The following is a 13756-nucleotide window of genomic DNA, read 5'->3' as shown; positions in this document are numbered from 1 at the left end:
AACTCGAAAATTCAGATTTTAATGAAACTTAGCATAAATGTAGAGGGGATGAATACATGAATTTAGAAATTTTTAGTTGGTGCCCAAAAACGGTGAAATCACCCTCCAAAGTTGAGACGATTTTTGCGGTTTTTCGATATATCTCGTAAATTAAACAAAATATAAAAAAATGTTTCATATGAAAGTTTTACAGTATAAATACCTTTATTTAACTATGCTATTTATAAAAAAAAAAAATTTTTTTCAAAAAATGAATAGCGACCCCGCAAGGCAGAGTGTCGTGGTTGTGTATTTACAATGATTTATCTCGGCGATACACGACCCCCGCAAAGCAGAGTGTCGTGTGTTATCTTAGTTTGTCTACTTTGGATTGATCCGTCCCTCACTTTCTTTCGCCGGTTTATATATCCGATAATTCGGTAGTTGGATCGAAAAAAGGGGAGAATTGCGTGAGGGCATAAATCGGTCAGTATTCCAAATTCTTGCTTAGACAGCAAGTGCTGTCTAAGGAGCATTGCGCCAATTGTCGAGCGGATTGCGCGAAACCTCGTGCAATGCGCTCGATGCTGACTGCTGCAGCTGATCGACTTACGTCATCGTGCTACTGACACCTTTTTTATCGTTATGAGTGTGTCACTCATAACAATATTTTGTTTAGTTTACGAGATATATCGAAAAACCGCAAAAATGCCTTAACTTTGAAGGGTGGTTTCACCCTTTCAAACCGTTTTTAGGCACCAACTAAAAATTTCTAAATTCATGTATTCACCCCTCTACATTTATGCCAAATTTCGTTAAAATCAGAATTTACGGGTTCACGAAGTTCCCTTGTAAGTTACATATAAAATATTTTATTTTATTATATATTTTATTTACTATATTGTTCATATATTTAGATATAAATTGGAAGTTATACTATAAATATAATAATACAATTTTTTTATTTACTATATTACAATACATTATGTAATAAAACATGTAAAAACTGAGTTATTAATAAAAAATAAAATTATAAAATACAGTTACATTAACTACAAATAAATTTTCATGATCATCATTCTTAAACATAAATCATTCTTAAATAAAAATTATATTTACAATTTTCCATTTTTGATATTAATTTTCCATTTCTAATCATGATAAATCATTCGTAAATAAAAATTATATTTACAATTTTCCATTTCTGATATTAATTTTTAATTTCTAATCATGATTCCAATCTCGAATAAATTAATTTTAACCATGATACATTTTAACGAACAAAATTGTAAACAAAAATTAGTAAAAATAGTCATTAAAAAATATTTTTTATTATATTTTATAATTTATTATATAGAAAATGTTACCGTGCAAAATATACATCAATTAATGATAGCCGTGCATTAGCATTATTGATGTCATTATGGTATTGTACATTTTGGATTTCCAATTCCTCAATTACAGCTTCAATATCTTCATCAAATCGAGGATCAGGCTCTCCTACATCTTACAATATTATGTAGTACTGCAGTAGCTACTATTACAGTTTTTGTAGTTAAGGGTTGCATTCCAAAATCAAATGCCAGTGCAGCAAATCTTCGTTTCCATACTCCAAAACTTCGTTCAACAACATTTCGTGTTCGTATTTGGGATTCATTATATATGTATTTGCTCACCTTGAGTATGTGTTCCAAGCAGTGGTGTCAACAAAAAATTGGAACAAGCATAGCCACTGTCTCCAAGTAAAAAAGCATCTTCCATTTCACCATTAAGAAATCTTGCACATATTCTGCTAGCATTAAATATCATGGGTAGAATCATGGGTTAAACCAGGCTACCGTGCTACAATATCTAAAAATTTTAAAGTTCTGTCGCAAACAGCCTGTATATTTATAGAAAATATTCCTTTTCTATTTCTATATACTTCTGCCTCTTTTCCACCTGCAAATATAAGCAAGATATAATACTATAAATTTGCTATTTATTATTTTACTTGATACATACCTGGCGATTGTATTTTAACATGAGTACAGTCAATAGCTCCTATAACCTTAGGGAAACGAGCAATATTGTAGAAATTTTCTTTCGTACGCCTTAAATCTTGATTAGAATTAGGACAATTGACATATTGTGGACGTAAAGAAAAACTATAACTTCTGAAACCTTTTTTATAATCCTGCACATGGTGGATTTATGAATATCACCAAAATCACCAATTGCAACTTGAAAGGTTCCAGTTGCATAGAATCTTAAGTAAGTAATAGCTGGTGTAATGGTGATACAGCATGGTTTTTAAAATAAAAATATATTATGTATATATTATGTATATTATGTATATTTACTAATATATTATAAAATATATTATTTATTGACATGATATTATAAAAATATAGCTGCATGAATAACTTTGCTTACATATAAAGCATATGTATAAATTACACAAATTAACCTTAAAAAAAAAAGTTTAATATTTACCTGTCAATTTTGCTCCTTATTCTTTCTTCGATGAGACCTAAAATCATCTGAACAGCCTTTGTGAAATCGAAATCGTCTTCTAAATTCTATATCATCATATTCGTTAATAAAATCTGGACGCGGACGAACTGTGTATCGTTTACGAATCACTATTATTATTTCTTCATCAGTTTCATTATCATCTTCGTCTTCATAAACTAATGGATTTTCACACAATTCTGGTTCCATTTTTTATATAATAATATAAAATTTCGGACAATCTAACCTACACTCCAATCCACAGTAATACAGTGCTCTACTGTGCTTCAATCTTCCATTTTTCTGTTTCCACCGTAGTATGTACACTTATCTGTTGATTAAGTGGCTTACACGGTAGTCAGAGCACCGAGTAATTTATCTGTCGGTATTGGCCATTTACCAGCCCACTCAGCAAGCAATATTTTTTAAATGTTTTTCAAATATTTACTTTTAATTATTTTTACATTATTAATGTTTATATGGTACAAATAATATTTATTTAATATTTATTTAATATTTATTTTACATAAATTATTCATTTTAAATAACGATTTTGAAAAAATATTTATAAAATGTTTATTTAATGTTCATTTAATATTTAAAAATAATTAATTTTTTATTAAAAATAATAGTTTAAGAAAATTATTTACGCAATATTTATTTAATGTTTATTTAATATTTATTTTATATTAAAAAAATATCTCAAATAAAACTTAAAAATATATTTATTTAATATTAATTTGATATTTATATTTTAATCATTAATTATTTAAAATAATGATTTAGGACACATATTAATTAATATTTATTTAATATATTGACTTTACATTTTAATAAATCGTTTAAAATAATATTTACGTAACATTATTTATTTAATATTTATGTAATATTTATTTCATCTTTAAAATAATATTTAAAGTATAATACTTTAAAAATATTTTTTAAATATTAATATAATATTTATGTTACATTGATTAATTATTTAAAATAATAATTTAGAACAAATATTTATATAATGTTTAATTCATATTTATTTAATATTAATTTAACAATTTAATAAATCGTTTAAAATAATATTTATATAACATTTATTTAATGTTTACGTTATATATTTACTTTATCTTTAAAAAATTATTTTAAATAATATTTTATATTTATTTATCGAATATTAATTTAATATTTAAGTTACAATAATTATAATAATTTAGAACAAATATTTATATAATATTTAATTAATGTTTATTATTATTAATTAATATTTTAATAAATTGTTTAAAATAATATTTACGTAACATTTATTTAATGTTTATGTAATAAATATTTTCCATTTAAAAAGTTGTTTAAAATAATATTTTAAAAAATATTTAAATTATGGTTGGGGAGCTTCACTAATTATGTAGCGTAAATCAAGTATAAAGAGGAAGTGAATCTATGTAATAAAAAAGTCTCATCAAAAGCGTATAAATAAAACCTCTGCACAGATTGAAACATCGGAACTTAAAGAAAGTGGAGATTAAGACAACATTGCACTTATTGAAACAATATGGCATATTAACAATACTCAAAAATTATAAGAAATGACATTTATTTTTTATTTTTTTACGAACAGAGCAAAAATAGATTTCATATTTCACATACTATTTTACATATATAAAAATCAGTATAAAATTGTAATACTTTATATTTATTTATAAAAATATAAGTTAACTATACATGTTTCATCCTTCTGACAACATCTATTGAAATAATGTATAACAAATATGTATACATTAACATAAAGTATTCATGGATCATCACGAAGCATTAGGATGCGTACGATCTTCGAAGTCAAGCAACGTCGGGAGTGGTTGACACTTGAATGGGTGACCGTTTTTTCAGGCGTAGAAATTAAATATGTTTTAACAGGTACTGTGGCTTGGCTGAAACATGTACAGTGGCGCTCAAAAAAATAGAGCCAGTGCAATATTAGGGAAATAACTTAAAATTTTAAAGCAAAATATATTTTTATTATAGAATAAGCAATTTTACATATTATAAGGAATGACTATTGACCAGAATTTTATCACATTTTATCTCTACTGACGCGAACAAGATAAAATAATTCTAATGCAAATCTTTTGCTTTTAATTAATTAGGCCAAAATAATAGAGCCACTTAATAAGTTCACTTGTTTATTAGGTTTAACTAATTAACAAAAATATTTTTTGTTATTTTGGTGCTCTAATACTTTGTAGGGAACCCTTTGTTTTTCAAAACAGCTCGACATCTTCTACCCATAGAGCCTACTAAACATCTACATTCTTCTTCAGAAATTGAATACCAAGCTTTTTGGATTTCCTCCCAAAGGTTGTCAAGATTTGTAGCTTTCGAACGATCGATTCTTTTATCAATTGTATTCCACAGGTTTTCTATCGGATTTAGATCCGGACTCTGCGGTGGCCATTCCAAAATGGAAATTTTTTCCGTCTCAATAAACTTTTTTATTATATTAGCAGTATGTTTCGGATCGTTGTCGTGCATAAATTTCCGTATCAAGGGCATCTCACTTCTGGCATACGGTAACATAACATCTTTAAGAATGTGTTTGTACATTTCTGCATTCATAATGCCATTGATTCGAAATAATGGACCAACGCCATACCAGGAGAAACATCCCCAGACAGTAACATTGCCGCCACCATGTTTCACAGTTTTTAAAGTGTACTTAGGATTGTTTTCTTGATTTGGTGGTCGTCGCACATCTACTTTTCCATCCGAAGAGAACCTATTAAACTTTGATTCATCGGACCACAATACATTATGCCACCATTTGTCGTCTTTTTCTCTGTGGCTTTTAGCAAAAGTTAATCTTTTTGCAATATTTCGTTTATGCACATGTGATTTTTTCTTAGCAATGCGACCATTAAGTTTTGCATCACACAGTCTTCTTTTTATAGTTGATGTTGATAGTTTAATATTATATTGACTGGATATCATCTCTTTCAAGCGTGGCACACTCAAGAAAGGTCCCTTTTAACTTGTAATATAATTTCTCGGTCAAAGCGCGCAGAAGTTTTTCGAGGCCTTCCTCGATTTTCAGGTGTTGGTTTTGTTTGTTTCGCTTTCTTAATTGCATTCTGAACGCGTTTTCGAGAAACATTTAACTGTTTTGCAATCTTATTCATTATTGAACCATTTTCCACATTTGAAATATTTGTTCGCGTTCATCATTACTTGTATGCTTTGCTCTTCCCATTTAAAAGTACGAATAATATATTTTAAATAAATGAATAATATATTTAGTACATATTATTCATTTATTAATAATAATATAGTATGAATAATATATTTTAAATAAATGTGAAATAAGATGGCTCTATTATATTGACCCAATTAATACTGACCTTTAGGTTACGTTCAACTTTTCGTATCACACAACACTTTTCCACGACAATAAACTAGCATCAATGTCTTCTCTACACTCGTCTAACGGCCACAAATTGCTGTGCCTCATGTGTAAATAAGAATAACTGGTAATAATATGATTCATTCTGTTTCCGTTAGAGGTGGCTCTATTTTTTTGAGCGCCACTGTATAGTCTTCTCCCCTTTACAAAATTATCGTAGAAATTTATTAGATTGATGAGGTTACGTTGAATTTATCAAAATTATTTAATAATGCAATCAATTTTTTGCTTTTGTTGTAAATATGTTTAGTAAATATTTAAAAAATCATTTAACAAATGTCAAAAAAACATTTTCTTAAATTTTAAAACAAATATTTATTAAATTAAAAAAATATTGTCCAAACATTTAAAAAAACGTTTTTTAATTTAAATAAGGGAACTTATCTCATTATTTTTAACGTTTTTAGAAATGTTTTTTCAAATGTTTTTTAAATACTATTAAAAACATTTTTTAAATATTGTTTTGCTGATTGGGAGGAAGATAAATTTTGCCGAAAAGTGGAACAACGCAAGTCAGACTTTTAACTGTCAGTTAAATTATCGGATACCTGAAGGTGGAACAACCTACCCTAAGTCGGGTTGCCTATCGGGAGGGGCATGCTTTACCGGTAAAGTAATATCGGCAGGATAAGATTAAATCGCAAGTCTAGCGGGGAATGAGGCAAAAGAAATTGAATTGTATAACTTGTTATAGTGTAAAATTCAATAATATGATATGGAATATATATTTACTAATTAAATAATAATAATACCTGACCTAATCTAACATAAAATTTGATAAACATATTTGAACAAAAAATGTTTCTTATCTGAAATGCTTATATAATAAATATTTGATATGTAATCAATTTCTTCTAAGTGTAAAACAATTTTACACATTTATAATACTTGCAATCCGTACTGTATAAAAAAATATTTAAGGCCGATGGACGAATACGTGGCTAGAAACTTATTACATTATCGATCTCGAATTTGTTCAAGAAAATGTGGATGCATGTTTATTATTCAGAATTTCTTTTCCATCGTTTCAATAAACTTTTTGAAGATGTGCCGCGAATAGACTAGAAATGATATTTCAACAGAATGGATATCCTGCCCTTCGTTTTTGGCTAGAATCATTTCAATTAAAAAATTTTTTTAGAGTGGGAGATCGAACTGCATGGTATTCAGAAGTGCTCATTATTCTCTAGAATTCATATCTATGAACTTTTTGTGGGACTTCTTAAAAAACGAAGTATATGAAACATTGCTGAAAAATTAAGATTCTTAAAAAATGAAATTTCTAAAATGTGCAGAAAGTACTCCTGCACGCTGAGAGAAAGTTTTATGCACAGAATTGTGTTGTGTTTGGAAGAAGTGGTTACATTAAACATTTATTATAAGCATATTCTTAAATAAAAAATATTTAACTTTGTTTTATAAATTTGTAGTATCATTTGTTTAATGTTTATTAATTTTAATTTTTTAATGTTTATTAATTTTATTATTACGGCATTATTAATATTTATATTATTAAACACATCTATATTATTAAACATATCTTTCATCTATATTATTGAACTATACTTGAGTAAAATTCGATTCCCCTTGTTTCACTCACCGTCGGACTTGCAATCTGAGTTCTATTTTCGAATTTATATTTTCGATATCTTTTTGATATATTTTCGATCGAAAGATTTTCGCATACGAAAGAGGCGCTATAACTTTTATTAATTGATACTTTTAGTTGTCATTATCAGTAAACGCGCAGCATCACTTTCGTATGCGAAAATTTTTCGTAGGAATCATTTTTCGTAGGAAATCTCAGATTGCAACGCTGAAGCAAGGGAAATCGATTTTTACTCAGGTATAGTTCAATAATATAGATGAAAGATATGTTTAATAATATAGATGTGTTTAATAATACAAATATTAATAATAAAATTAATAAATATTAAACAACCATTGAACATATAATACAACAAATTTATAAAATAAAGTTAAATATTTTTTATTTAAAAATATGTTTATAGTAAATGTTTAATGGAAACACTCCTTTAAGTATAATTCAATAATACAGATAAAAAATATGTTTAATGATACAAATATTGATAATAACGTAATAATAAAATTAATAAACATTGAATGATTATTGAACAAATAATACAATTTAATACGAAAAAAGGTTAAATATTAATATTTTTATACTAAAATATTCTTATAATAAGTGCTCAATGTAACCACCATCTTCTTCTAAATATAACGCGACTCTGCGCATATTTAGCATTGGTTTTCGGTTTCGGTTTCGGCCGAAATTAAGAGTAAATTTCGGTGTCAGCCGAAATTCGGTGCCGCCAGCGGTTGCACCATCTCTTATCTCTTATCCGTTTTCATTCAAACAATTACAAAAGGCTGCAAATAAATATTTATCAGCTCCGCTGACTTCTGTAGTAAGCGAACAACTATTCAGCTTTATTGAGCAGATTTATGTAGATAGACGCAGTAATTTATTGGGAAAAAATGCCGAGAAACTTTTATTTTTATGTTACAACATAAAATTATTTAATTTTGATTATTAAGTTTTAATATAATGTTAAATAATAAAACTGTGATGTATAACTTTATCGTTATACTGCAATGTATCTAATATAATTTTTATTAAAGAGTTGACTTTTTAAAAGATGTTTTTGTTTTTTCTAAAAAATACATTTATATTGTAATAAAATATAATAAATAATAAAGTATTAATACATTCTTAAATAAAAGCTTATTTAATAACTGATAAAAAGCTTATTCGATAACAGAATACTTAAATATTAAATATACATTTTTCCAACAATCTCTTAAGTTATATATATAATATTTTATAAATTTTTTCAAAAGTTTTGGTTTTCGGTTTCGGTTTCGGCCGAAATTCAGAGAAGACCGAATATTCGTTTTCGGTTTCGGCCGAAACAAAAAAAAGTGGTTTCGGTCGGACTCTACTCCACACAAAAAATCCATGGGCGTAAGATCCGAAGAACGTGGTGGTCATTCCTGAGGACCATGAAGTCCGATCCATTTTTCTAGGAAATTTTAAAACTCTTTTCACCAAAAGAGAAGTGTGGGCGGGATGTCCATCTTGTTAAAAAATCATTTCTAGCCTATTAGCTAGTGGAACAGCTTCCAAAAGCTCATCAAGCCGGTGGAGAAGAAATTGTGAATAATAATGTGCATCCACATTTCGTTAATAAATTCAAAGCTAAGTACGTGGTTTTCTATGACTCCAAGCTACATATTTAGAGTGCCTTGAATATTTTTTTCTTTTATACAATGTAGATTGTGCTGTGCATAATGATGTTCATTATGACGGTTTATGCATCCATCACTTCTGAAAATTGCTTCATCACTCCAAAAAATATTTTTTAAAAATATATCATTTCCAGCATCTTGAAATCTACCTGTAAAAACTGAATAATTTAGTATAAAATTGACGATGCAAGTCGATAAATGGTAACAACGTGTCTGGTATAATATGTCTGGTATTATAAAATAATAAAAAAATAGAAAATTGAAATTTACGTGATCAATAATCCATTCACAAAGATTTAAACGTCGTTGCATATCACCACGTTTAAGTTTGTGTTGTATGTTGTTTGAATGGATGCAAACCCAGCGAATGTTTAATTATTTTATAAACCGTAACATGATGCATGTTCAAATCTGTGGCAATTGCTCTTGTGCTTGTATGAGGATTTGCCTCAAGAGCTTGTTGAACAGCTTCAATTGCCTCTTGGTTTCTTTGTGGAACATGGATCGACTTGTTTGATTTATAGAAATGCCCATTTGTTTCTAGCCGTTGATAAAGACGATGAAAAAAACCGTGGTCTAGGTGTCGTCAGTCCGAAAACCTTTAGGTGTAAAGTGCAGCTGCTTGCCTTTGATTCTTTCGACACTCGCCGTAAATAAGAATCATGTCTGTTAATTTTTTGAACGAATAATGATTTCGTTCCGGTTCCATTATGATATATCTTGAATTTTAACGCGTTTTAACCTCTGTCACTCACGCCAATGTCTGTCAAACAGAAAACGATCGGGGGGCTACGACGCAAGAAGTGCAGGGAGAGAAACAATCGAATAAACAACATATAGCGTCTATTAAAATTCAAATGCAGTTAACGAACATGATCCTTATCTATATCGAATAGAAAAAATCAAACATAGTGACAGCATTTTGCGCTCCAAAATTTTCGAGACATCCAGACTACGGTTTCTTTTATTATCTTTGTAAAAGACTTTCTTTTATGAAAACAAATGGATAATCTTTTAAATCCAGGTCCAATCACGTTCTACAAAAGAAACAAAACTTATTTACCCTTTTACGAACTAAAGTATCAATTTTTGGAAAATATATTTTTAATAATAGAAATCGTAACTTATTTTTCAGAGATTACTCTTCTTATAATTAAACAAAAGAAACTATTTAATGTGTAAGATTGCGTTAAAAAATTGTGGTTACAAATATTTATTATATAAGCATATTTTTCAAAATATTTGTTTTATAATTATAATTTTAAATATTTATTAAATTTTATTTATGTTAGGTTAAGGCAAATATTTGTATCATTAAATATAGATTTTTATCATATTATTAGTTATACATTATATCAGAAATAGTAAAATTTAATTTCTTTTGCCTCATTTTCCGCTGGACTTGCGATTTAATCTTATCCTGCCGATATTACCCTTACCGGTAAAGCATGCCCCATAAGCAACCCGACTTATGTGTAGGTCGCGGAAGCACCTTTACAGTCTTGAAAAGTTACTTGTTATGATTGTACCGACATTTGTGGATCTGCAGGGATTCATTGTCAATAAAAAATTTATTGTAAAGAAAGTGGCGGTACGGACAAAAGGAGCCGCATTACATTTCTGCGAATCCCATGGCATGTTCTTATAAAATCCGACAAGTCTTGCGTTTCTTGGCTGATTGCCTATCATCATGGATTGTGATGGAAAGACGGGATAATCCCGTACAGTATGGCGAAACGTCTGATTACATCTGCTGTGTATAATCGGAAGAGGATAACGACAATGCTATCGTATACGTTAAGGGACTTCAGAAACGAGAATGATTGGCGGACATACTCGATATCGATAATAATGTATACATCAAGACGTTGGATGCGGATTACGAAGATATTGAATCTTTGAATAATCTAGATGTTAGTAATACTATACGATGTGAAAAAACATGTTAAGAATTGCGCTTTACAAAATGTATTTAAAATATTTAACTGGTGGTTGCAACACGAAAATAAATGCGAAACTTTTTTAAAATAAAGAAAATATAAACGCAGTAAAATGTTTATTTGTATCCTTTCCCTGTAGATGTTTGATGTAGTTTAATGCTAGTTTAATAGCGATAGCAGATTGATAGCGGTTTAATATCGGTTTAATAGTGGTTCAATAGCTGTATGGTGCGGTTCGATAGCGGTTTAATATGATGCAATAGCTATATGATGTGGTTTGACAGCGATTCAATAGTGGTTCAATAGCTGTATGATGTAATTCGATAGCAGTTCGTCCGTGGTTCGATAGATGAATGAAGAAATTTAATAGGGGTCTTTATCTGTGCGATGCGGTTTGATAACGGTTCAATACTCACATAACATCGGACATTCTATGTATATGCATTTTTTTTCATAATGTGAAAAAAAAATCTTGTATGTTAAATGTATACAGGGTGAAATGTGACCGTCATCCCGTAATAGACGGGATCGAAATAAACATAAAAGTCTAATATTGTCTTGGGTTAGGTCTACCAATAATCGAGATATTAATTTTTCAAATTCTACGAATGAGAGCGCGCCGTGCGAAGAGCCGAGACGCTCGAGCTGTAGCGCGACCCACTGTGTCGAGCATTGGCTGCCGGCGGCGGGGGGAAGGAGAAGAAGCGGCACCGCTCCCTGTGCTTCGCCGCCCTCGCGTCTCGCCGTACCGCGCCGACACTTGTGGCGATGACCGTTACGCACATTCGCGATTACTTGACAAATTAGGAGTTAGCAAATATAGGACAAATTAAAACCGTAATAAACTTCTGTGATTAAGAAAGTCGAAAGAGAGGAAAGCGATAGAAACTTATAGAATCTACAAATAATCTAATTTCTATCGTAATTGTGAATAAGTAAATTAATAAAAGTTTTTCGTATATTTACGATAGAGTCTTTCTTTTTTTGAAATATCTTATTTACAGTATCATACAATTCTAACTTTGTTTCTTATCGAATTGTATCGTACTAATAAATCCTTGATGATAACATTGATAAAAATTTACTATAAATTCACGATTGATTCTCAAATTGATGATTTTCTTTTATAAGTGTATTATAATATTTGCCGCATCAAATTCTCTCATCGTTTTTTTTCTATAAAATGTTAAATTAAAGTTTATCATGATTCATATCTACGATTGATACTTCATACATTCTCTTTTCGTAAATATTTAGTTAAAAAATTACAAAATGCGGGATATATCCATATAATATTTTACACTCTTTGTTCATAATCCCGGGAAAAAATACCTCTTATTTGTTCATATTAACAAATGTATATGTAATGAATGATAAATGGACATATATAATGTATATACATGTAATATGAGAATAATGTACATGTGTATATACTTCCGATCTGCAATGGATATTTTCCTTGTATAATAAAATTTGCATATATATTTTATATGCAATAGATGTACGGTGTAATATAAAACCATATACATAATATATACAATATACATAAATGTATATAAATAATATACATATACATTGTATATCGAATTGTTTTGTGGGTATAGATATACAACGCGGTTCGATAGCTGTACGAAAACAAAAATATAATCAATTTGTAAACTGTTTGCAGCGAAATAATATTCATAACGAGTGCGATGCAGTCAAATTATTAAATGAAATATGTATAAAAACTTTGCTCGTAAATTGCGAACTGATGGTTTATGCATCAGACAATATTGTATACGATGCGTTACAAAATAAATAAATGAAAAAAAATTATAAATAATTATTCTAACTTATTTTCTCTCTTTCCTATTCCTTTGCGGTATAATGACATGTGCAGAACTGAGTAGGAGGTACATAGATAAAGTACGATAAGTCGGAACGCATATATGTTAATGGGAGACTGTGTATGAAAGAGTGAGCGCAACGGATGAAAGAGAAAAGAGTCGGAATGATGAGACTGTATAGGCGTACAGTTGGAGATATCGCGTACGGGCGAGAGACACAGATTCGCAATAGAGGAAGAGCGTGAGCACCGCGGCGATGGCTGCGGTGGCGGCAGCGGCGGTGACGGCGGGCGCGGATCCCCATTCCCCCCTCTCTCATTCAGTTGTTTACCGGGGACGGTCGCGGACCCCGAAAATCCTGTGTCAGCAATTTCCCCGCGCCGCGAGACTGTCCAATCCGCGTGACATCATATCCCCTGCCTACACCTTCTTCCCCCTCGGAGCTCCCGAGTTAGATCGCTCCTAGTATCAACTATTTTTCGAGATTTTTATTTATTTATACAAATACAGTAATTATATATTTCAGATTCACTCCTAAAAAAGGCATAAAGTCGATACTCGCAACTATCAAAATATTGTCATCTCTTTTTCACGACGCTGATTGGTTCTCTTACTGCACTAACTTTGTAAACGGCTGTCATCGCGGAGTTAACAAATAATTTATATAAATGGTTATTGTTACAATTTATTTGTGAAAAGTAAAAAGTAGAAAGTAAAAAATTAAATATTGTTCGTGATGGGCGCATCTGTATGTCTAATGTCTAATTTTTAGTAAAAAATAAATAATAATGCTCAATGTA

The 13756-nt window shown here is 29.5% G+C and overlaps 1 protein-coding gene and 1 long non-coding RNA gene across 2 annotated transcripts in view; one reads left to right on the top strand and one right to left on the bottom strand.

Moving 5' to 3' along the window:
- The window catches only part of LOC105839577 (general odorant-binding protein 72), a 77104-nt gene extending 63348 nt beyond the window's left edge, over positions 1–13756 (top strand). The window contains exon 6 of the mRNA XM_012685993.3: positions 13483–13756. The gene's annotated coding sequence lies outside the window, so the exon portion shown is untranslated. The remainder of the gene's footprint in view (positions 1–13482) is intronic.
- Positions 982–2445, bottom strand: LOC105835165. Its single transcript, XR_003626562.2, has 2 exons — positions 1984–2445; positions 982–1920 (listed from the first exon to the last, which is right to left on the bottom strand). It is a non-coding gene; the product is annotated as a putative nuclease HARBI1 (long non-coding RNA).

Source organism: Monomorium pharaonis, chromosome 4, assembly GCF_013373865.1.
Source record: "Monomorium pharaonis isolate MP-MQ-018 chromosome 4, ASM1337386v2, whole genome shotgun sequence".
NCBI classification, from domain to species: domain Eukaryota; kingdom Metazoa; phylum Arthropoda; class Insecta; order Hymenoptera; family Formicidae; genus Monomorium; species Monomorium pharaonis.
The sequence above is the reverse complement of the archived record's forward strand: the minus strand, read 5'-3'. Positions and strand labels throughout refer to the sequence as shown.